Source organism: Chrysemys picta, chromosome 12 (genome assembly GCF_011386835.1).
Source record: "Chrysemys picta bellii isolate R12L10 chromosome 12, ASM1138683v2, whole genome shotgun sequence".
Taxonomy (NCBI): Eukaryota; Metazoa; Chordata; order Testudines; family Emydidae; genus Chrysemys; species Chrysemys picta.
The window spans coordinates 31,236,841-31,261,236 of NC_088802.1; the positions used below are offsets into that span (position 1 = coordinate 31,236,841).

The following is a 24,396-nucleotide window of genomic DNA, read 5'->3' on the forward strand; positions in this document are numbered from 1 at the left end:
GCAGGTAAACAAACTGTCCCGTCCCGCCAGGGGCTTTCCCTGAACAAGCGGCAGACCGGCTTTGAGAACCACTGATTTAGACCACCCCTGACAAGTATTTCTCTAACCTACTCTTAAAAACCTCCAATGACGGAGAATCCACAATCTCCCTAGGCAATTTATTCAAGTGCTTAACCACCTTGACAGTTAGGAAGTTTTTCCTAATGTCCAACCTACACCGCCCTTGCTACAATTTAAGCCCATTGCTTCTTGTCCTATCCTCAAAGGTTAACAAGAACAATTTTTCTCCCACCTCCTTGTAACAAACTTTTATGTACTTGAAAACTGTTACCATGTCCCCTCTCAGTCTGGGCTGAGGCCGGTGATACTGTTGTGTGCATGGCCTCTGATAAGGTTAAGTATCAGAGGGGTAGCTGTGTTAGTCTGGATCTGTAAAAGCAGCAAAGAGTCCTGTGGCACCTTATAGACTAACAGACGTATTGGAGCATGAGCTTTCGTGGGTGAATACCCACTTCGTCGCATGCATGCGACGAAGTGGGTATTCACCCACGAAAGCTCATGCTCTGATAAGGTTGATACCATTGTCTCCTGGGAAAGGATGGGTAAATGCCCACAGTATGCAGGGTCGCTCTAGAGTCTTTCATGGTGTGAAGAACTTCGTCGGGTTTTTTTTTTTTGTGTGTGTGTGAAAAAAGTTTATCTTTATCAAAGGGGAGATCCTCCACTTTGGTCTGCAGGTCTTTGGGGATACCGGATGCAGATAGCCTGGAAGATTTGCGCATATCCACTGCAGTTGCGGTAGTGCGGGCTGCTGTGTCTGCCATGTCTACAGATGCTTGTAGGGCCGTTCTGGAGACCAATTGGCCCTTGACAAGGACTGACTTAAAGTCTGCTCTCCTGTCCTCTGGGATATGGGAGGTAAAATCAAAGAGTTTATTGTAATTGTCAAAATCGTAGCTTGCAAGTAGGGCGGAATAGTTTGCAATTCTGAATTGCAGAGTGGAGAAGGTATAAACCTTGCAGTCCAAGAGGTCAAGGTGTTTGAGATTCTTGTCTTGAGGGGTGGGCCGGTAGTGTGGCTGTTTCATCCTGTGTGTCGCTGCATCCACTACAAGAGAATTTGGTTATGGATGGGAGAATAAGAAGTCTATATCCTTAGCAGGAACATAATATTTACGCTCAGCCTTTTGGCAAGTTGGTAAGATAGACGGTGGTGTCTCCCAGAGGGTGTCAGCTGGTTCTAGGAGTGCTTCATTTATGGGAAGCGCGATCTTTGAAGGCACAGAGGGTTGGAGGATTTTAAGGAGTTTGTGTTTCGTCTCCTGGACCTCCTCTAAAGGGATGTCCTGGCTGAGTGCCACCCTCTTGAAAAGTTCTTGGAATTGTTTAAAGTCGTCCACATTCTGGAGGCGGAGGCATGAGAGCTCTGTCTGGAGCTGATGGAGAGTTAGGAGTCGGTGAATCAGGGTATGGTTCATAGCCCACCTCTGCAGGGTGGGTTCAGGCGCTCTAGAAGTAGACGGAGCTGGAGATAGAGGCGCAGAAGGAGCTTGTGATCTGGTGGAAGAAGCATGAGGGCGAGTGGCAGTAGGAGCTGGCCACGGGTACCACTGAGGCCGAGGCATAGGATAAGAGAAGTAAGGCGCTGCCCATGGGGGTGGGGAGCAAAGTAGGGAAACTGAGGCTGGTGGTTGTGAGCTCTGATCTGAGGTGAAAAAGGTTCCAGTGGAGGAGGAGAGGCAGGTGGGGAGAATTCCGCCTGCTGCTGCATATCAGGCTCACTGTCAGTAAAGGTAGCCAGGTCAGGTGGAGAGAGCGGCTGGTCAAAGAGTGAGCACTGTGTGTCAAGGAGCGGAGAGTTAGGCTGAGGTGCCACTGAGAGGTCATCCTGACTTAGGAACTCTTGCTGCTGCTCCCTGGGCTGTGATTCCGCTGAGCGCGATCTGTGCTCAGAAGTGTGCACGGACTTCTGTTTGGCTTTTCCCAGTGCCATGGGTCGTTTGTAGGTGCCCTGCGGGAGGTCCAGTGCTGCTATTGGAGTGGCAGGTTCAGTGTCGACGTTCCTGTCAGCACCGGGGCAGAATGCGCTGTCGGCACCGGTTCTATTTTTGGTGCCGAGGGGACCAGTGCTGAGGAGACCTTCCCAGACAGAAAGTCGGGTCCCTGCCTCTGCGCTCCGCGGGAGCCATGGTTGAGGTGCTGGGATGGTCGGAGGCGCCTGCCTTCGGCACTGTCAGCACTGAGGGTAAGGATCCCGCAGGAGACCCTTTACCCTTGTGAAAGTCTCTGCACAGAGACAGTTGGGCTTCCTGCCTCTTTACCTGAGAGGGTGAAGCCATGCTCCCAATTGGTTTGGACCTGGTCGGGGAGCATGAGGGAGAGGGCTTGCCATTGCCCGTCTCCATAGGTGGCTATAGGGATTTCTCCATCAGAAGCATTTTCAGCCACAGGTCCCTGTCAGGACGAGCCCTGGTTTTGAGGCTCGTACAATGGACACACTTGGCACGGACATGTGTCTCGCTGAGGCACTTCACACAACGTGAGTGTCCATCAGACCGTGGTATAGAATCTTGACAGGGAGCACATTTCTTGAATCCTGACGCCCTTGGCATTATTGCACTAGGAATGCCAGGGGAGAGCGTCTCAGCGGGAGACAAACTTGAGGAAAAGGAAGGTTTTTTTGTTTGTTTGTTTTTTAAACTAAGTAACTTTTCTAAGGGAAGGGAAACAACTGGGATGTTTCTAACTAACTATTTCTAAGTTCTTTGTAATTGTTTCTTTCAGAGACCCGGGAAGAGGATCAGCACTGCCCCGAGTCCTGTCTTCAGCCAAGGAAAGTTGAGAAGGAACTGAGGGGGGTGCGGGATGCGCGCGCTCAGGCAGACTCTAACGAGACCACGAGGCAGCAGCTGAGCGCGTGCGTCCCGACCAGGCACTGCTACCAAAGATCTCTGATTAACAGCGCCGGGACGCACCGTCACCTGGAGAGGAGCACCCACAGGGACAGCACTCGAAGAAGTATTACTGCTTGTATTTTGCTTACAACACTCCTGCTAATACATCCCAGAATGATGTTTGCTTGTTTTGCAACAGTGTTACACTGTTGACTCATATTTAGCTTGTGATCCACTATGACCCCCAGCTCTTTCCGCTGGCAGTCATTTCCCGTTTTGTATGCATTTAATTGTACTAAGTGGAGTACCTTGCATTTGCCCTTATTGAATTTCATCTATTTACTTCAGACCATTTCTCCAGTTTGTCCACATCATTTTGAATTTTAATCCTATCCTCCAAAGCACTTGCAACCCCTCCCAGCTTGGTATCATCTGCAAACTTTATAAGTGTACTCTTTATGCCATTATCTAAATCATTGATGAAGATATTGAACAGAACTGGACCCAGAACTGATCCCTGTCAAGTTTGACTGTAAACCACTGATAACTACTCTCTGGGAATGGTTTTCCAACCAGTTATGCACCCACCTTAAAGTAGCTCCATCTAGGTTGTATTTCCCTAGTTTGTTTATGAGAAGGTCATGAGAGACAGTTTCAAAAGCCTTACTAAAGTCAAGATATACCACGTCTACTGCTTCCCTCATCCACAAGGTTTGTTACCCTGTCAAAGAAAGCTATTAGGTTGGTTTGACACGATTTGTTCTTGACAAATCCATGCTGTTATTTATCTTCTTATTGTCTTCTGGGTGTCTGCAAATTGATTGGTTAATTATTTGCTCCATTATCTTTCTGGGTACTGAAGTTTAGCTGATTGGTCTGTAATTCCCCCGGTTGTTCTTATTCCCTTTTTTATAGAGTGGCACTATATTTGCCTCTGGAATCTCACCCATCTTCCATGACTTTTTGAAGATATTTGCTAATGGCTCAGCTTACTCCTCAGTCAGCTGCCTAAGTATTCAAGGCCCTGGTGACTTGAAGAATCTAACTTGTCTAATTAATTTTTAACTTGTTCTTTCCCGACTTTAGTCTCAGATGATCCTACCTCATTTTTATTGGCATTCACTATGTTTGACATCCAATCACTGTTAAACTTTTTGGTGAAAACTAAAACAAAAAAGTCTTTTAGCATTTCTGCCATTTCCACATATTGAGTAACAGGCCCACCCTGTCCTTGGATTCCTCTTGCTTCTAATGCATTTGTAGAATGTTTAACTAGTTTAATCTCATTTCATGCCTTGACATTTCTAATTTTATCTCTACATACTTGTGTTGTTTGTTTATATTCATCCTTTGTAATTTGACTTAGTTTCCACTTTTTGTAGGACTCTTTTTTGAGTTTCAGATGACTGAAGATCTCCTGGTTAATCCAGAGTGGTTTCTTGCCATACTTCCTATCTTTCCTATGCAGTGGGATAGTGTGCTCTTATGCTCTTAATAATGTCTCTTTGAAAAATTGCCAGCTCTCTGAAACTGTTTTTACCCTTGCTTCCCGTAGGATCTTACCTACCAACTCCCTGAGTTTGCTAAAGTCTGCCTTCTTGAAATCCATTATCTTTATTGTGCTCTTTTCCCTCCAACCATTCGTTAGAATCATGAACTCATCATTTCATGATCACTTTCACCCAAGCTGCCTTCCACTTTCAAATTCTCAACCAGTTCCTCCCTATTTGTTAAAATCACATGTAGAACAGCCTTACCCGTAGTAGCTTTCTCCCCCTTCTCAAATAAAAAATTGTCTCCAATGCATTCCAATAACTTGTGGGATAACACAGCAGGGCACAGGTTATTTTCCCAACAGATGTCTAGGCAGTTGAAGTCCCCCATTACCACCAACTCCTGTGCTTTGGATGATTTTGTTAGTTCTCTAACAAAAACAAAAAACAAACAAAAAAAGCCTCATCCACTTCTTCTTCCTGGTTACGTGGTCTGTAATAGACCCCTACCATAGAATCATAGAACATTAGGGTTGGAAGAGACCTCAGGAAGTCATCTAGTCCAATCCCCTGCTCAAAGCAGGACCAACACGAACTAAATTATCCCAGCCAAGGCTTTGTCAAGCAGGGCCTTAAAAATCTCTAAGGATGGAGATTCCACCACCTCCCGAGTTAACCCATTCCAGTGCTTCACCACCCTCCTAGTGAAATAGTTTTTCCTAATATCCAACCTAGACCTCCCCCACTGCAACTTGAGACCATTGCTTCTTGTTCTGTCATCTGCCATCACTGAGAACAGCCTAGCTCCATCCTCTTTGGAACCCCCCTTCAGGTAGTTGAAGGCTCCTGTCAAATCCCCCCTCACTCTTCTCTTCTGTAGACTAAATAAGCCCAGTTCCCTCAGCCTTTCCTCATAAGTCATGTGCCCCAGCCCCCTAATCATTTTTGTTGGCCTCCGCTGGACTGTCTCCAATTTGTCCAAATCCCTTCTGTATTGGGGGGACCAAAACTGGACGCAATACTCCAGGTATGGCTTCACCAGTGCCGAATAGAGGGGAATAATCACTACCCTCGATCTGCTGGCAATGCTCCTACTAATACAGCCCAATATGCCGTTGGCCTTCTTGGCAACGAGGGCACACTGCTGATTCATATCCAGCTTCTCGACCATTGTAATCCCCAGGTCCTTTTCTGCAGAACTGCTGCTTAGCCAGTCGGTCCCCAGCCTGTTGTGGTGCATGGGATTCTTCCTTCCTAAGTGCAGGACTCTGCACTTGTCCTTGTTGAACCTCATCAGATTTCTTTTGGCCCAATTCTCCAATTTGTCTAGGTCACTCTAGATCCTATCCCTACCCTCCAGCGTATCTACCTCTCCCCCCAGCTTAGTGTCATCTGTGAATTTGCTGAGGGTGCAATTAATCCCACCATCCAGATCATTGATAAAGATGTTGAACAAAACCAGCCCCAGGACTGACCCCTGGGGCACTCCACTTGATACCAGCTGCCAACTAGACATGGAGCCATTGATCACTACCCATTGAGCCCGATGATCTAGCCAGCTTTCTATCTACCTTATAGTCCATTCATCCAATCCATACTTTTTTAACTTGCTGGCAAGAATATTGTTGGAGACCGTATCAAAAACTTTGCTAAAGTCATCCACCACTTTCCCCATATCCTCAGAGCAAGTTATCTCATGATAGAAGGCAATCAGGTTGGTCAGGCATGACTTGCCCTTGGTGAATCCATGTTGATTGTTCCTGATCACCTTCCTTTCCTCCAAGTGCTTCAAAATGGATTCCTTGAGGACCTGCTCTATAATTTTGCTGGGGACTGAAGCGAGGCTGTAGTTCCCTTTTTCTTTCCTTTCTTCCCTTTTTAAAAGATGGGCACTATATTTGCCTTTTTCCAATCGTCCGGTACCTCCCCCGATCGACACAAATTTTCAAAGATGAAGGCCAATGGCTCTGCAATCACATAAGCCAATTCCCTTGGGTGCATTAGAGCTGGACCCATGGACTTGTGCATGTCCAGCTTTTCTAAATAGTCCTTAACCTGTTCTTTCACCACTGAGGGCTGCTCATCTCCTTCCCATACTGTGTTGCCCAAGGCAGCAGTCTGGGAGCTGACCTTGTCTGTGAAGACCGAGGCAAAAAAAGCATTGAGTACTTCAGCTTTTTCCACATCATCTGTGGAATTTGTTATAAAAGGCACAACAATTATGGATATGGATGGCATTATGGGATGGAGAAAGTTTCTTGCTGGGAACTTGACCCCTAGGCAGGGGCGCCAGAACAGGGTGAGCCATGGGGCCATGGCCCTCCCACTTTTGAAAGTAGACAGGCCTGGCCCATCCACTTTTCGCTACAGACCCCGCCCCCTTCCCCTCCTCTTCCCCCTGAGGCCCTGCCCCCTGGCCAGGCCAGCAACTGGTGGAGCCCGGCCGGTGAGCCTGGGCAGTTGTGGGGAGCCATGTGGACCTTCCACCTGCCCAGGATGTGGGAGGCCTGAGAGGAGCCTTGGGCCTGTATCCCCACCCAGGGCAGGTGGAGGCCTGGTCCACGCTGGCTCCCCACAGCTGCCCGCGTGGCTCTTACCCCAATCCAGCTGCGGATAGGAGGCAGGCCCTCAGAGCTGCAGCCCAGCCATGGTAAGAGCCGTGTGGGCAGCTGTGGGGAGCTGGCTCAGACCTAGCCTCCACCTGGCCTGGGCGGGAAACCTGGTGGGCGGGACTAGGGTTGCCAACCCTCGGGGGGTGTCCTGGAGTCTCCAGGAATTAAAGGTTAATCTTTAATTAAAGACTAGGTCAAGTGATGAAATCTCCAGGAATCAAGGTCAAGGTTACCATTTATCAGTCACATAGCACACAAAATTGGACAGTTCTTAGGTTGGCACAAAGAGGCAGAAATTTAGTCACAGTCCATCCGGTCAAACCAGTGCCCTGATGAGCCGGCCAAGCTGTGATGGACTCCACCTCTGGCTCTCTCTCTCTCTCATCCCCTCTTGTCTCCCCTCCACCCCGGTCCAGGCTTCTGGGTCTCTCCAAAAAGCCCCCTTCTTCCAGTCACCTGACACCTTGCTCTCCAGCTCCGTTCCCAAGTCCCACCTGCTGGTGTGTCCAGCTGTTAGGTGGTGATCGTTCAATTCTTGGGGCACCCTTTTGTCTTGTTGGACTCTCTGTTGATACTGAACTATCTTTCCCGTTTGTAACAATCCTTCCTTTTCCAGCATGTTCCTTACAGCAACATGGAATATTATGGGTGCACTGCAGAACCCCATAGTCAAAACATTCCAGCAATATTGAGTACCCTGGAATACAAAAGCCGTTCGATACTGGGATTCTGGACTCAAAGGTAAACTCCAAAACCCATTTGCCACATCCAGTTCAGAAAACCATTTCATTTCGGGGGATACCACCTCCACCAGCTCAGGCTAAGCCGCTACTATAAGAGGCCCCGATGTAAGCAGTTTTGTTTAGCCCTCAATAGTCGACATTTAATCTCCATGTTCCATCTGGCTTTTTTACTGGTTATGCGCTGAGCACCTCTGGGTTAATTTCTGTTTTTCCAGTTCTTCTATGTCTTGTCTTAGTGATTCCTTTGCTTCCTGAGGTATTGGATATGTTTAATGTGTAGAGGCATGTCTCCTTCTAGTGAAACTGAAGTTTGTACCTTTCTTGTATCTAAAGAGTCTGCAGCCCACACAGTTTGTATTTCAGTCCAGCAGGTTTCCCAACCTTTCGGCACAGGAGGTGGCTTTTTCGGTATTATTGCTTTTACAGTTTGAGTTAGCAAGCCCCATGGGGATCAGATTAACATTGTCCTTCCCCTCTTTTACAGTGAGGGCTTGTCGGATACAAGTGTTTGGGAAATCTATGATTATTCCCAGCTGCTTTATTGTTTTAGCTCCAATCACATTTTCTCTCCCTGCTATAGCACACTTCTCCTGAATGGCATGTGCACCAAACTGGAGAGGTGGTGTTTTTACAGTAAGTGTTTGCTTATTTCCTGATATTTCCTGTATTTGTAGAGTCTGTAACTGGATATGCACTAAATATGTCTTTTACTATGGGGATTCCTGTCCCCATTAGAATCCAATAGAAAATCTGCAAGTGTAGATAAATCTCTGATAATTTTCATATGACTTTACATTGTGCCTCTTCATATAACCTTGTGGTGGGTCTACCCATGTGTGACCTCTGTTTTCATGGGACTTTGTATCAAAGCCTCCTTTAGAAACTTTGCATTGCCCTTGGTATAATATTATAGACCCTAAGGATAGAATAAGATAGAAGAAAAATTTCTTTTTGCTAGCAGTAGAACAAGAGCTCTCCCCCCCCCTTAATCAATTGCCCTGTTGAATGAATGAGGTGTGAATGAGCAAGGCATGGAAGGCAGCACCTCCAGACAGCCTCAACTGTTGGAGAGGGGCTGGGAGCCAAACCCAAGGACAATAAAGCATGTCAAGTGGGCTCATTAAAGACAAGCAGACATACTGACGTCCTCGGGGGTTAGAAGCAAGCACCTTCTTTTGGAAACACCCTTTTTGCAGCATTGGGACAACACTCAAAAGAAAGCAGCACAAAGGACCAATGAACACAGACACAGAGTTTGAATCTGGTCTAGATTTGCATGAGAGGAAAGCTGCTATAAAAGTGAGGTGTCTTGCAGAGGACCCCGGGTCTCGTCTTGTCAACATGGGAGCATCGATCCGGATCGGCAGAAGCCCGGCTCCACCCCCTCCCCCATCTAACTCACCTGGCCAGTGAAGTTAAGGGGAGCAACTAATTGGTAACAACAAGACGGAATGGGTTTGTGTGTGTGTGTGTGTGTGTGTGTGTGTGTGTGTGTGTGTGTGTGTGTGTGTGTGTGTGAGCGTAAGTGTAATATATTATATGCATATAATACAGTGTTAATGAATACATGTATTACTAATAAATGTGGTGTTTTGCCTTATTCCCCCTGAAAAGATCCTGTGCAGTACTTTAAGTACAACATTTTGGTGGAGAATGCGAAAGGGGGAGCAAGCATAAAATCCACAGTTATTATAAAACTGGTGTGCACACCGCCAGCTTTAGCAAGCCTGGCACTAGAGGAAAAAGAGTGTAAACTTTCAGTTAATTAACCAAACTCTGAAGGATATAGGAGTTTAGGTTTAAATTGTGTTCATGACTTAGCTAAAGAGGAGAATTTAGTGTTTCTCACTCTAATCCGGGGAAGGATTAACCAAACTCTGAAGGATATAGGAGTTTAGGTTTAAATTGTGTTATAGAGGTACATACACCCTCAGCCGTAGCAAGACTGAGTTAAAGAGGAGAACTTAGTGTTTCTCACTCTGATCCGGGGAAGGATCTAATCCGGGAAAGAATTTGTATAATTGGTGTATGAACCCTCGGTGGTAGCAAACCAAGTAATACAGAGGGAAGCTTAGCGTCTCTCCCTCTGGCCCAGAGTGGGTTAAAAACATAAGATGCAGATCTTGTTCTGTTAAACCAAACTCTGAAGGATATAGGAGTTTGGGCAGTGTAGTGTGGTTTATGTTTGTTTGTTTGTTTTTGTAAGTAATATTGTGGTAATTTCACAATTTTAAAGAAAATGTTTAAGAAACGGAACCAGGAAGGGTGGGGGCTAGTTGAAAAGCCCACCCTCCTTGCTAAATTGGTAGTGAAACAAGGCTTGTGCCCACGAAAAAAAACTGTTTATTGAAAAAAGCAGGATCGGGCCCAGGCAAGCAATAAATAAAGAAACTGAAAAACAGGTTGGGTACAAAGAGTTAAAACAGCACTCTCAAATCTTACAGCAGCAGTAACATCAAAAGAAGAAAGATTTGAGACCCCAGAAGGGGGCAGACCTTTGGGACCCCTCTGGAGATTGGGAAGGGGGATATTTGGGATATTTGGGTAAATTCCTCCTCCCAGGGCCAAAATGCCATTGAAACAGTTAACAACAGTGCCTGCTTCTGCCTCAGATCTCCAGGCCATGGCAAAATGGCTGGAGATTTTAAAACAGAATTTTTTTTCTAGATAAAGTGTTAACGCCCTTTTACTGAGAAAAAGGGAGGATTTACACTCACAAGAAATGCACCACTTAATTAGCATTTGTGCAGCCCCAAGTACCAAACACACTGTGGCAGAGACTAAGCAGGTTCTGCCATGGTGGAAGCACTGTGCTAATTTGTTTCCAAGCTTCTATCTTTCAGGCTCTAAACCAAAACATCAGGAGAGCTGGTACCAGCTGAAAAGTTATAAAATACCATGGTTATAGTGTCATGACAAAGTCTGTGTTCAGTGTTCTGTGTTGCATGTTCTGTGTCTGTCTCTAGTGGTGTCCTGTGCTAGCATTGGGTCCAAAAAAAGAGAAGATACTACACTAGACAGGGTAAATGTCTTTTCCTCTCTCTACTTCCCCCATGTCCATCCAATTTATCAATCACCACTTGTGTCCAAAAAACTTTGGTCCCCAATGCATCAGGTTTATTTGTTGTTAGGTTCTCTAATAGTCATTTTGTTGTTAATTTTTGTTCTTAATACATTTGTATTGTTAGTTACATTTGCTTGTATTGTTAATTCCACATTTTCCTCTATGCACTCTGGTTCTATTTCCCCAAGCCCTGAAGGGTAGTTCTTGGGCCCCCATAACCTGTAAGACCTTGGCCCATAATTGTATGGCCCCATCTTTCATGTCCCTAGAAACCTCTAAAAACAACTCTTAAAAATAGAAAATTCTAAAACATTTTAGCAACTGAATGTTAGTTTAAGTCCAAATCAGCTTAACCTTGCATAACAACTGTGGTACTCCTACAAAATCTTATTTGTTGTGTGTGCTTAAAAATGTCCTAACCTCAGTGACTTTTATTGTTTGATGGCTATTGCAGCATCAAACTTGGGCCTCATTTTGTTTGTCAATGTACCCAATTTTTGTAATGGTAATGGTTTTGTTGTATTTCCAATTATTATAATTATAATTGTTTGCATTTGTGTTTATGTTATATCTGGTGTTTAGTCAATTGTAATGGTTTTAGTTATATTCACCTGGTTATAATTGTTTGGTTGGTTTGCAACAAATACAAAAGATTTATATGGTGACCACTCAAGAATTGTTCTTGAGAGGTCAAAAGGGGGACAATGTAGATAAATCTCTGATAATTTTCATATGACTTTACATTGTGCCTCTTCATATAACCTTGTGGTGGGTCTACCCATGTGTGACCTCTGTTTTCATGGGACTTTGTATCAAAGCCTCCTTTAGAAACTTTGCATTGCCCTTGGTATAATATTATAGACCCTAAGAATAGAATAAGATAGAAGAAAAATTTCTTTTTGCTAGCAGTAGAACAAGAGCTCTCCCCCCCCCTTAATCAATTGCCCTGTTAAATGAATGAGGTGTAAATGAGCAAGGCATGAAAGGCAGCACCTCCAGACAGCCTCAACTGTTGGAGAGGGGCTGGAAGCCAAACCCAAAAACAATAAAGCATGTCAAGTGGGCTCATTAAAAACAAGCAGACATACTGACGTCCTCGGGGGTTAGAAGCAAGCACCTTCTTTTAAAAACACCCTTTTTGCAGCATTGGGACAACACTCAAAAGAAAGCAGCACAAAGGACCAATGAACACAGACACAAAGTTTGAATCTGGTCTAGATTTGCATGAGAGGAAAGCTGCTATAAAAGTAAGGTGTCTTGCAGAGGACCCCGGGTCTCGTCTTGTCAACATGGGAGCATCGATCCGGATCGGCAGAAGCCCGGCTCCACCCCCTCCCCCATCTAACTCACCTGGCCAGTGAAGTTAAGGGGAGCAACTAATTGGTAACAACAAGACGGAATGGGTTTGTGTGTGTGTGTGTGTGTGTGTGTGTGTGTGTGTGTGTGTAAGCGTAAGTGTAATATATTATATGCATATAATACAGTGTTAATAAATACATGTATTACTAATAAATGTGGTGTTTTGCCTTATTCCCCCTGAAAAGATCCTGTGCAGTACTTTAAGTACAACACAAGCCCATCCCTGACTCGGATGCTTAAGTGGGGGCACCCCCACACATCTATTGTCATGGGTTGCTGAAAAATGCATTTTGAGTCTCGGCAAGGGCTGTCCTATGTCACCTGATCGCTAACCACAGGATCATTCAATCCAGAAGCCAGAGCAGTCACTTCAGCAACCTTTGTTACAGGCTTATCGTCTCCTTCCTTAGAAACTCTACTAACCATACATGCTTGCAGTTGTGCTTGTAACTTCAATTTCTCTCCTTTAAGATCCTGATTCTCCTGCTTCAGTACTCCAGGTGACACTCATTCACGCTCTCTGTTCATTCCTCTGCCTCTATTCATTCCATGGCCACTCCTGAAGGCAGTGCTTGTAACACTACTTTAACTCCTTAAGATTCATCTTTCCTGCTGTTAACATAATGTACATTTGATTGTGTCAGCCAGCTTGGCAGGAGCCTCTCATGACATTATTGTGATACCTTTTAATGCAGCTAACCCACAAGATAGTTTAAAATGCTTTTGAATCATTTGAATAACATCATCATCAAAACCAATAATGTTGGTTATATACTAGCAAAGTTTGTACTAGCATTGGCTCCTGTACAATGGTAATCCCCACTGCTTTTAGGAATTGTGTACATTTGTGTAACCATGCCAAAAACACATTAACATTTTCAGAAGGCGGAGGACCAGCATCTCCTACTAGGACACTTAATTCATTGACTTTTAAGGCATCGAGCTTGGCTATTAAATCACTAGCTCGAGGTGGATGAGGTGTATAGTCTATTAGGGTGCAATATTATCCCTTCTTTCACAATCATTGTGGAGCCATGACTGTTTCAGATTGTTTTCTAATTTCTGAGTTGCCTGTTCTCTCTCTCTTAATAATTTCAATCTGCTTTAAGTTATTTGTGGAGTGGTTTCAAGGGTGAATCGAGGTATTGGTGAGGTGCCATCCTCAATTTACAATTCTGGGCTCCCCCTCTCTTCTTCACCAGATGTTCCTGTTTTAACAGGAACTGATCTAGGTTTTGGTGAAGGTTTTTCCAAAACCTGGTCCTCCATCAGAAGGTGGTGATTGCGGTGCAGTAGCCCTGCCTATGGGCTATTGGATGGTGGCCTCCATGGGTCATTCCACATGTCCCCAAGGCAGCATCCATTCCATTTATCCCATGTTCCATCTTTTAGTTTGGCTAGGGTCACCTGTTTTCATTTCTGTCCCCATCCTTCAGGCACTATAAAAGCTCATGAAGTCTGTTGTTGGGTAACAGGGGACGGCACCTTTCTTTTGTAGGTTTTCCACAGTTGTTTCCAACTTTTTATTTTCCTGCTTTATTTGTTTGAGCATATCATGCCTCTAGACTGCCTGTTGCCCTGCTAAAAGAGCTTGGGCTTTCCAGTGCTCGACAGCCCGGGATGCTTCTTCCAAAGCCTGGGTTACCTACTTCTCTGGTTATTTCCATTACTTGCCTGGCCAGTATTGTGGCATGATGTTTAAACCGTTTTAGTGCCATGGCCATTAATTGCAATATTCTACATTTTTTTTGCTATAGCAATAGAGATGTGAAACTCTTCAACCCATTCTGACTTAAGTCAAAGACCAAAGTCAAAAAGGTGCTATCAGCTGTTTGCTGATGCCGCTGCCCTCATAGCCCATAATGAAGATCTACTACAAGAACTCATGGACTGCCTTTCAAGTACCTGTCAGGCATTTGCTCTCACCATCAGCATCAAGAAAACGGTTGTATTAGGAGAGGGGGTTACACAAGATCCTTCAATAACCTTAAATGCAAACCGGCTAGATGTAGTCCAAAAGTTCAGCTGTTCAGGTTCTACAGTGACCACCAACCTTTCATTGGATGAAGAACTAAATGTTTGCATTAGAAAGGCTGCCACCATCTTTAGCAGACTAATTAAAAGAGCATGGAATAACTCAAAGCTGACCATTAAGACCAAAATGCTAGTGTACCAAGCCTGCATCCTCAGCACTCTTGTGTATAGTGGGGAAACATGGACAACTTATGCTCATCAGGAGAAAAGGTTACGTTGTTTACGCCAAATACTCAACACCAAATGGCAAGATAAAGTCACTAACACAGAGGTTCTTCAAAGGGCAAATTTCCCAAGTGTGACAGCCCCGCTAAAGCAAAGATGACTGCGCTGTCTGGGCCATCTAAGTAGGCTGGAAGGACATGCACACCCAAGGACATGCTATATGGGGAGCTATCAGAGAGAACAAGAACAACAGGACGTCCCAAGCTTCGCTATAAAGGCATATGCAAGCAAGACATGAAGGAATTTGGAATTGATCCTGACCACCTGCCTGCAGTGGGAGAAAGGGGGCGGGCAAGAGCAGCCCCTGGTCCATTATAGCCTGCTAGTATAACTGTATCAGGGGTTAGCCGTGTTAGTCTGTATCTACAAAAACAACAAGGAGTCTGGTGGCACCTTAAAGACGGTGCCACCAGACTCCTTGTTGTGTTAGTATAACTGTAGAAATTGATCCGGGTCGCTAGGACCATGCTTTGTTTACAATAAACCCGATCAAGTGCCTTCGTACCCCCAGTCCATTATAGCTATCTCAACCTTTTTCTTTCTGAGGCCCCCTCAACATGCTATAAAAACTCCACATTCCACCTGTGCCACAACAACTGGTATTCTGCAAACCTCATTTGGTAGACTTCAGCTTTAAAATCTAACTGGCAATTTTGGCAAATTCATAAAATTAAACCCCTTTCACACTGACAGATATAAGTGCACAGCTTCAGCTTGTGAGGTCTGGCTGGGAAAGTGCCCAGAATAACCTGCAGGGAATGCCATTCACCCATCTAGGTCTGAGACAAACCTGTCTAGATCTGAGCCAGTGGCTTCAGGGAGAGTAAATCTCACAAACCAGATGATAAGTTCACTCTCCTACCCCCTCCTTTCTGGTGCCCACAGTTCAAGAAGGATGCTGATAAATTGGAACAGGCTCAAAGAAGATGGGAATGATTAAAAGATTAGAAAACCTGCCTTAGAGTCATAGCCTCAAGGAGCTCAATGTATTTAGCTTAACAAAGAGAAGGTTAAGGGGTGACTTAAGTCTGTAAGTATCTACACTGGGAACAAATAGTTACTAATGGACTTTTCAATCTAGCAGAGAAAGCTCTAACATGAGCCAATGGCTGGAAGTTGAAGATAGAAATAAGGCACACATTTTTAACAGTGACTGGAGCAATTTGTCAAGGGTTGTGCTGCATTCTCCATCACTGGCAATTCTGGATGCTTTTCCGGCGGGCAGGCTAGATGATCACAGTGGTCCCTTCTGGCCTTAAAATGTATGAATTTCCTTTCAGAGGCTTTCAGAGGCTAACTGCTCTGCCAATTGTATTTCCTTCCCTCTCCACTTGTCCATTGGAGCCCCCCCTCCCCCCCCCATGCCCACTGACTCTCTGAGGAAGGCATCAGGCTTTGGGCAGAGACAGGGATACTTATTCTTTGCAGTACAATCTCAGCAAGTCTCTTACCATAACCGTACTGAGATTTCTTTCTTTCTGTAGCTCGATCTTGCTCAGCTTTGCCTTATGTGAGCTGAATGCCTCACTTGTGCCCCATGGGCTGGGCATGTGCAGTGTGTGACTCTCAAGGGCTCATCACTTGATCAATTCATTTTCTCCAGGACAAGCAAAGGCACTTTTCCTTACTCTCTTTCTAGCCTTTGAGAGGGAGGGGTCTGACTGCTGGGGAGTGTACCTGAGTAGGAGCAGGGCTGGGGGAAGGCCAGAGGAGCTGGGGAGCTCCGGCCTGGAAACCCCCCAGGCTGCAGACCTAGTATAAGGCCGAATAGGTACTGGGGTTGCACGGGGCACCCAAGGGTAGGCAGAGGCAACAGGTCCAAACCCCCCTTGCCTGTGATGAGTGGCTTATATTCTGCAAAAAAGTGAACGGGGGCTAGATGGGGACTGGGCAGTAGCCATGTACTGAGGCGAGGGGGGGATTGGTGGTGGGTGTTCCCCTGGAAGGGGGAGACCCGGAGACTGTGGGGTTACTGCCAGGGGGCAGCACCCCAGTGGAAAGGGGCACCGGGGTCCGGGAGGGATACGGGGTACTAGAGGTAGCAAGACACCGGCCAACAGAGGGCGCCCCGGAGGCTGGAAGTTAATTCCCTGAGAGACCAGCAGGAGGCGCCGCAGGGGTGAGTCCTCGCATCGTTACATCGAGTTAAAAAGCAACACCTCTTACAGCTTGAACTAAACTGCCAAGCCTCTGTAGCAGCTCATATCCTCTGTGCTTAGCATATAATGGGACCCTCACACGGAAAATGTCAGTTCAAAGGTGAAAGTTTCCAAAGGTTATGAGTGACAGAAACACTGGGATTAGAACTGGAATGTTCTTACCAACTCAGCCACAGTGCATCCAAACCAGTGCCCCATGAGAAGAAAGACATTAGTTTGTGCTTACTGAGGTAAAGAAATCCGTGTTGAAATCAGTGCCTAAACCCCCTACTGGAGATTTTACTAGCAATAAAGGTAAAATGCAGCCTAACAGAACACAAGGAACAAAGACTAGATGTCTTTCTCTCTAGAAGACATGCTCTAGGGCAATCAGAAGTTATGGCGTGTGTTATGCAGGACGTCAGACTAGATGAGGACAGCATTCTCTTCCAGCCTTAAATCTATAACTTCTGCATAACTTTAACCTGGTATTGATCTAGCAAAGACAAGAAGTAGCACCAAGTAAACCAAACAAACAAAACCGGTCACTCAGAAGACTCCCTCCTCCCCCTTGCATGGCAATAGTAAAATAAGCAAAGTACAGTAACAAGGAAAAATACCTTCTGGTTTGAGTAAAGGATTTCTGCCTCTGTTGAACAGAGGTGGTCATGAAATAGTGTGTAGCAGAAACAAACAAAATCCTACATACTAGAAGAAAGAAAGAAAGAAAGAAAGAAAGAAAGAAAGAAAGAAAGAAAGAAAGAAAGAAAGAAAGAAAGAAAGAGAAATTCCTATTCCCTTCAGAGAATTACTGAAGTGACCAAGAAAATATTTTTAAACCTTGTTTGTCTTACTTGCTTAGAGAAAAAAAAATCAACTGAGCAACCCTCTGTTCACACATGAGCAAATGAAGTATGCAACTTCATACTAGTTAAATAGCAATTGGCTCCCAGCAAAAATACATTGTCACAATGCCATCTACTGGAAGCTATTAAAGACTACAAGATAATATTATAAGTGAGCAGAAATAGTCTCAGAGACTCCCTCGGGTCTGGAAGTGTCTGCCTAGGAAAAAGAAGATTTTTATTTCACATTTGCAAACAAGATTATTGTTAGGTAGCAAAAGTGAATGACCCTCCTGCTGGCTGTGAAGAGCGGGAAGGGGAGGAGGGAGACGCTGATGTCAGGGTGTCCCCCTTCCCCTGCACCCCATCTCCACAGACCAGGATAGAGGGGACAGGGCTCAGGACTCAGAGCAGGAGAGAGTTCCTGTGATCTGAGATCTGAAAGAGCCTTTGGGCGGTGAGTGAGTGCCTTAAAGAGACAGCACACGGACAGCTCACACAATCTCTCTCTCTCACACACACACACAGGGCCGGCTCCAGGCACCAGCCTGGCAAGCAAGTGCTTGGGGCCGCCGCTCCGGAGAGGGGCGGCACGTCCAGGTATTCGGCGGCAATTCGGCGGACGGTCCCTCACTCCCGCTCGGAGCGAAGGACCTCCCGCTGAATTGCCGCCGCAGATTGCGATCGCAGCTTTTTTTTTTTTTTTTGGCTGCTTGGGGCAGCCAAAACCTTGGAGCCGGTCCTGCACACACATACACACTCTGTCTCTCCCCCTCCTCTCTGCCCATGTACCCATCTCTGTGGAGGGGACAGGGCTCAGGAGCAGGAAAGCTTTCAATGAGTGCCTTAAAGAGACAGCGCACGGTGTCTCTCAGAAACTTCATAGCAGCCAGCACACACACACAGTCTCTGTGTCACACACACACACACACACACACACACACACACAGAGTCTTTCACACTCACCTCCTATTGTTGTTGTTACTTCTTGCACATATATTCTCTGTAATTTTATTCTTTCAAAGTGTGCTATGATTTTTTTGACTGGTCTATTCATTTCATAATTTTTATTTCTCTCTTACACATAAATTTAATTATTTGAGTAGTGAGTTCTAAAATGCCTAACCTGTTCTGGCTGGAGTAATTATCCCTATGGTAACTGTGAGGCCACCAAAAATTTCTTGTGAGAACCCCTAATCTAACTGGACCTCAATCTGGAACAGGAAACAGCAGCAATATACACTCTTGCTTGTCAGAAACATGTGATTCATCCAGTACAAGGTGGACAAGGTTTCCAGAGCGTTATTCCTTGACTAATGTGAGAGGCATCACAGCTGTATCACATCAGAGCAACAACAGGAAAGTCCTTCACATGCTGACAAATATCTTCCAGCTGAAACCATCACCCACACAACTGGAGAACACTGCCAGCTTCCCAACACTGCTCACCCAGATGGCCTAACCATGCAGACACGCTGTACACTCACACCCATAAGACCCAGTTGAGCAAGGCACCATTCACTGTAAAAGCACTTAAGCATATGCTTAAAGTTAAGCCTCAGTGCTCTCCTGAGTAGGGATGGGCGCAAGCATGTGTTTATACGCGGTCCTGAATCAGGGCCTCGTGCAGAGCTAGTCACCTCAATCATAGAGCAGAACCCTTTTCCACATCCTGGGCATGTGTCCAGTCTCACACTGCTCTGCATCCAGCATTCAGACACTGGCATGGGACAGCCCCACCCAGCACACAAGAGATTCTCTCTGCATTAAGGGGATCCAGGGCTGGCTTTAGGCCGATTCGCGCCTAAGAGGGCCCCGCGCACTCACCCTGGCAGCAGTCGTCTTCGGGAGCCCCGCACCCCTGGCCAGAGCGCCGCTGGAACGCGGCAAGCCCCGCGGCTCCGCTCTCCCAGCTGGAGCTCCGGCTGGAGTGCGGCCAACCCCGCAGTCCCACTCTCCCGGCTGGAGCTCCGGCCGGAGTGTGGCCAGCCCCGCAGCCCCGCTCTCCCAGCCGGAGCTCCGGCCGCAGCGTGGCAGCCCCGCGACCCTGGCCAGACCACCAGCTGGAGCGCGGCAGCCCCGCGACCCCGGCTGGACATCCGGCCGGAGCGCAGCAGCCCCGGCCCCACTCTCCCGGCCGGAGTGCGGCAGCCCCGTGACCCCGGCCGGAGCGCCAGCCGGAGCGCGGCAAGCCCTGCGGCCCCCCCTCCTCCAGCCAGCAATCCGAAGTGACGCCCCAGGAATGAGGCCCTGCACTTGCTAAAGCCGGCCCTGAGAGGATCAATTCAGTGTCAAAGTACATCAGGGAAGTCAGTACATGAGTCACCTTGCTGTATCCCCTTGTCTGGCCCCTCCTCCCTTCCCATTCCATAGATTCATGGATTGTAGGGCTGGAAAGGCCATCTAGCCTGACCTCCTGCATAACACAGGCTAGAGTGAATTAACTGCTTTTTGAACAATGGGTATCATTTATTATGGGGAAAGGGGGCAGTTGTCCCCCTGACCTTGGTTTGCTCTCCCCACCTTTTCATAGGTCTGTAGGCTCTATTATGTCCTCCACTTTGTGCTCTGCCCTGACTTGGCTCTTAACCCTTCACCTTTGTTATTCATCTAGTTTTGATCCCTCCCCCACCCTCCAGAATTTTTCTGAGCTGACACCCTACTTTGAACTAGAGCAGACCTTTTAGAAAAAACATCCAATCTTGATTTTATAATGGTCAGTGATGGAGACTCCTCCAAGATCCTTGGTAAACTGTTCCAGTGGCTAATTACCCTCACTGTTCAATATTTTCCAGCCATTGGATCTAGTTAGTTTTGTCTGCTAGACTGAAGAACCCTCTATTACCAAATTTCTGTTCTCTGGGTAGGTACATACAGACTGTGATCAAGTCATCCCTTAACTTTTTCTTTGGGTACATCTACACTACAGGGGGGAGTCGATTTAAGATACGCAAATTCAGCTACGTGAATAGCGTAGCTGAATTCGACGTATCGCAGCCGACTTACCCCACTGTGAGGACGGCAGCAAAATCGACTTCTGCGGCTTTCTGTCGACGGCCCTTACTCCCACCTCCGCTGGTGGAGTAAGATCCCCGAGAGGTCGATTTCTACCCGCCGATTCAGGCGGGTAGTGTAGACCTAGCCTTTGTTAAACTAAATAGATAGACTCAAGGAGCTCAGTCACTATAAGGCAGGTTTTCCCAACCTTTAATCATTCTTGTGGCTCTTCTCTGACCCCTCTCCAATTTATCCACATCCTTCTTGAATTGTGGGCACCAGAGCAGGACACAGGATTCCAGCAGTGATTGCACCAGTGTCAAATTCAGAGGTAAAATAACCTCTCTGCTGCTACTCGAGATTCCAGTTTATACATCCAAGCATTGCATTAGCCCTTTTGGCCACAGCGTTGCACTGGGAGCTCATGTTCAGCTGATTATCCACCATAACCCCATGTCCTTTTCCAGGATACAGTCCCCCATCCTGTAACATAGTGGTTATAATACCATGCTCCCTGCTTTGGGCTCAGATAGTGCCAGCTAGGAATTCGGCACTGATTGCACAAATGGTGCATCCACTGGTCAGGTTATTTCTTATTTCACTGTGACTGTCAAGGTAGCAGGAAAATAAAAGAGACCAGAAATGGTTCCAGCTTACCTGGATTTGACCCCCAAAAGATCCACAGTATCTAGAGACGTGCCCAAGTTTGAATCCAAATGTCAGCACCCAGCCAAGTCACCTTCTGTCTCAGACAGATGCGTTCTTCCCACACACATTCCTTCCATCAGGTTATGTATGCAAGAACTTCTGAATGCCTCATAACACAATGGTTTTTGCAATCCAAACCAGCCTGGGGACATTTATTTCCTGATATTCCGGCAGAACAACTGAGTTTCTAGTTGACTCTTCACACTGGAGAGAATATACAGGCTGCTTGAAGTGCAGAAAAGCAGCCAGTAACCCGAGTTGTACAGCAAACTGGATACATTTGTGTCTCAGGAGCAAGCAGGCATGTGCAACACTTCGCAGAGACAGAATAGCTGCCTACAGTCCTGAACAGCGTCCACTGCTAGACACTGCTGGAGGCATCACCCCAGCCTACACCTCACTTGGCTGACCACCAGCCAGTCAGCCAGGAGCGAGTGGGTGTGAAAAGCAGGAATTTCTGCTCTTCCCAGCTGGGAGTGAGCCCGGGCGTTGTCAAACACCTTTTCCAGTTCACAATTTCAACAGTGCTTGTTGAGAGACTGCACCTTAAGGAAACCAGCAGCTCCCTGAAGTCTCATTTCACTTTGTGTCAGAGGGGACAGAATCAGCATCTGACATCTAAAGCCAGACAGGCCCAGAACATGCAGGCTGGTGGGCCCAGATCGGAACCACGCAGCCCACTGGTGCAGCGTGGAACCAGTGCAGGGAGCAGCTCTTCTAGTTCAGTTTACATGGGGAGGAAATGACGTGAGCAAATCTGCAACTGTGATTTTTTCCATAACATCAGAAATGAAGCACCTGGCAAGAAACCGATCCCACCTGAGCCCTCTTTCCATCCTTGCATCCCTCTAGCACCCCCACCGCAGCTATGCTAGGCCACAGACAAGCCACAGAAGAGCCAATATAGGCCCCTCTTCCAGTGGAGGCTGTGGGGACTGGCATGGGACTGAGAATGAAGGGAGGGACTGAGCCTGGGGCTGGGGGGACTGAGCGAGGGGCAGGAGGGAGGGAGTGTGAGGCTGAGGGAACTAAGCGTGGGGCTGGAGGGACTGAGCATGCGATGAGATCCTCCCTCCCTTACTTGAGCTTCCACATGAAACACTGGGTGTAACAAATCAGGGTGTCTCTAAATGTCACACAAGGGAGATGCCGCGTGTTCGTATCAAGCTCGAGGTAGCTGGACTTTGTACAGAACCGTCCACCCTACAGCAGCTCCTGCTGCAGCAACAAATGAGCCTTCCACTTTGGCGAACTGAGCCATAACAGGATCCCATCGGACCAGCTCCTCAGACACTGCACAGACAGGACCTAGGGGGAGTTCTGGCTGCAGAATGGCAGCGAGATGGGGCCCCCTAGTTCCAAGGCCCAACAGATCCGATCCAGGAGTTAGTCCAGGTCAGCCTCTGAGGGGTGGCGCTGAGAATGCCCATTAGACTGCTGGCTGTACTGGCGAGGGCCTGTGCCTTCCCAAGGAGCCATTCCAATCCCTACAGAAAATTACAAATCTTTTCATAAAGCTTTTTCTGAATATGAATGTGTTGTAGCAGTTCTCATTCCTTCCGGTTAAGTGCCTAACTCCTCACATTCCCCGCTACAGACAATGAGCGTTCGAGCAGGCAGACACCCCCCGTCCCCTGCCAGAGCACAGCCACTGGGACATATGGGTAACACTGACAGACAGTCACAAACGTTGCCAGGACGCTAAGCCTGAATGGGAGAACAGGAGCCTTGTTTGTGCTGGAATCGGCTGACAGGATAATATTCACTCTCCCAATGGGCAGGTTCTGCCATGTTTTGAAGGCTGAAAAGAGCTGTACTATAATTTGCCTCTGAAACCACAATTACCTTCCCCAAAAGTGACAACACATCTTTGTCAAGTTCTCATTTCCTCAGAGACTAAGTGCCGACAGCAAGGAGTTAGATGAAAGCCACGGAAAGCCCTGGCCATCGGCATGTGTGAGGGAGATGCACAAACGTCACCTCTCCACGGTAGCTAAGGATGGAGTGCCTAGTGTGCCAGGCCAGAGAAACAGCTTGGAAGGCGCAGAACTCCTGGAGGCTGGGCAATGCCAGGCACAGACATTCACACAAACAGCATTGGCCACAGAGTGCCCTTTCTTTTCAGATGAGAGAAAGGGAGAAGAGCAATGTAAAATGTAAGGTCAGGCCAGGACATTCAGGGGCTGGGGTCTGCTAAGGGGCCCCTCAGAAAGGGGCTTCCAGGGCTCAGCACTGCCATTTAAGTGGGGACGAAGAGAGCTGCTCCATGCAGGATTCTTGCCCGGCAGACTGGGGGTTTTAGGTACGGGAGGGGCCAGCCTGCCCTGAGCTGTGGGGCTCTTTCTGTATGAAGTGTGTGTGCATGTACAGGTAGGCGTGAGTCTGCATGTGTGCATGTATGTGTAGGGGTGCATGTACATGGGGGGGGGTGTATACAGGCATGTATAGAGTGAGGGGAGAGAATGAATTGTAAGCAGGGGACGGGTAGCATGAATTGACAATGAGAGGTAGGAGTCCCCTCCTCAATAACCTCAGCAGCCTGGATAGCACCCCCCATCTTCACCTGAGCTGATAGGTCAGGGGTGGGCAAACTTTTTGGCCTTCGGGCCACATCTGGGTGGGGAAATTGCATGCAGGGCCATGAATGCAAGGCTGGGGCAGGGGCTTGTGGTATGTGAGGGAGTGCGGGGTGCGGGAGGGGGTGCGGTGTTCAGGAAGGGACTCAGGGCAGGGGATTGGGGTGTAGGAGGAGTGCGGGGTGCAGGAAGGGTGCGGGGTGCAGGCTCCAGCCTGGCACTGTTTACCTCGAGCGGATCCGGGGTGGCAGTGGTGCGCAGCAGGGCTAAGGCAGGCTCCCTGCCTGCCCTGGCCCTGCGCCGCACCGCTCCCGGAAGTGGCCAGCATGTCTGGCAGTGGCTCCTGAGGGTGGGGTGGGATGGGGCAGGTGGCTCTGCCGTGCACTGCCCTCACCTGCGGGTACCACCCCAGAAGCTCCCAATGTCGGGTTCCACATTCCCGGCCAATGGGAGCTGCAGGGGGTGGGGCCTGCAGGCAAGAGCAGCGCATGGAACCCTCTGTCCCCGCCACTCCTTCAGGGGCCGCGGGGACATGGTGCCAGCCACTTCCGGGAGCAGCACAGGGCCACGGCAGGCAGGGAGCCTGCCTTAGCCCTGCTGCACCACAGGGCTGGCAATCCCACGGGCTGGATTAAAAGCCCTGATTGGTCGGATCCGGCCCGCAGTTTGCCCTCCCCTGTGATAGGTGAAACACACACAGAGGAAGTA

The 24,396-nt window shown here is 47.6% G+C and overlaps 1 protein-coding gene across 7 annotated transcripts in view; it reads right to left on the minus strand.

The window, feature by feature from the left end:
- Positions 1 to 24,396, minus strand: part of GAS7 (growth arrest specific 7) — a 224,483-nt gene that overhangs the window by 75,788 nt on the left and 124,299 nt on the right. Inside the window, exon 1 of one of the 7 annotated variants that reach the window (XM_042841260.2) lies at positions 21,062 to 21,194. The exons of the other annotated variants lie outside the window; for them this stretch is intronic. The gene's annotated coding sequence lies outside the window, so the exon portion shown is untranslated. Of the gene's footprint in view, positions 1 to 21,061; positions 21,195 to 24,396 lie in introns of those variants that run through there. 7 annotated transcript variants of the gene reach the window in all.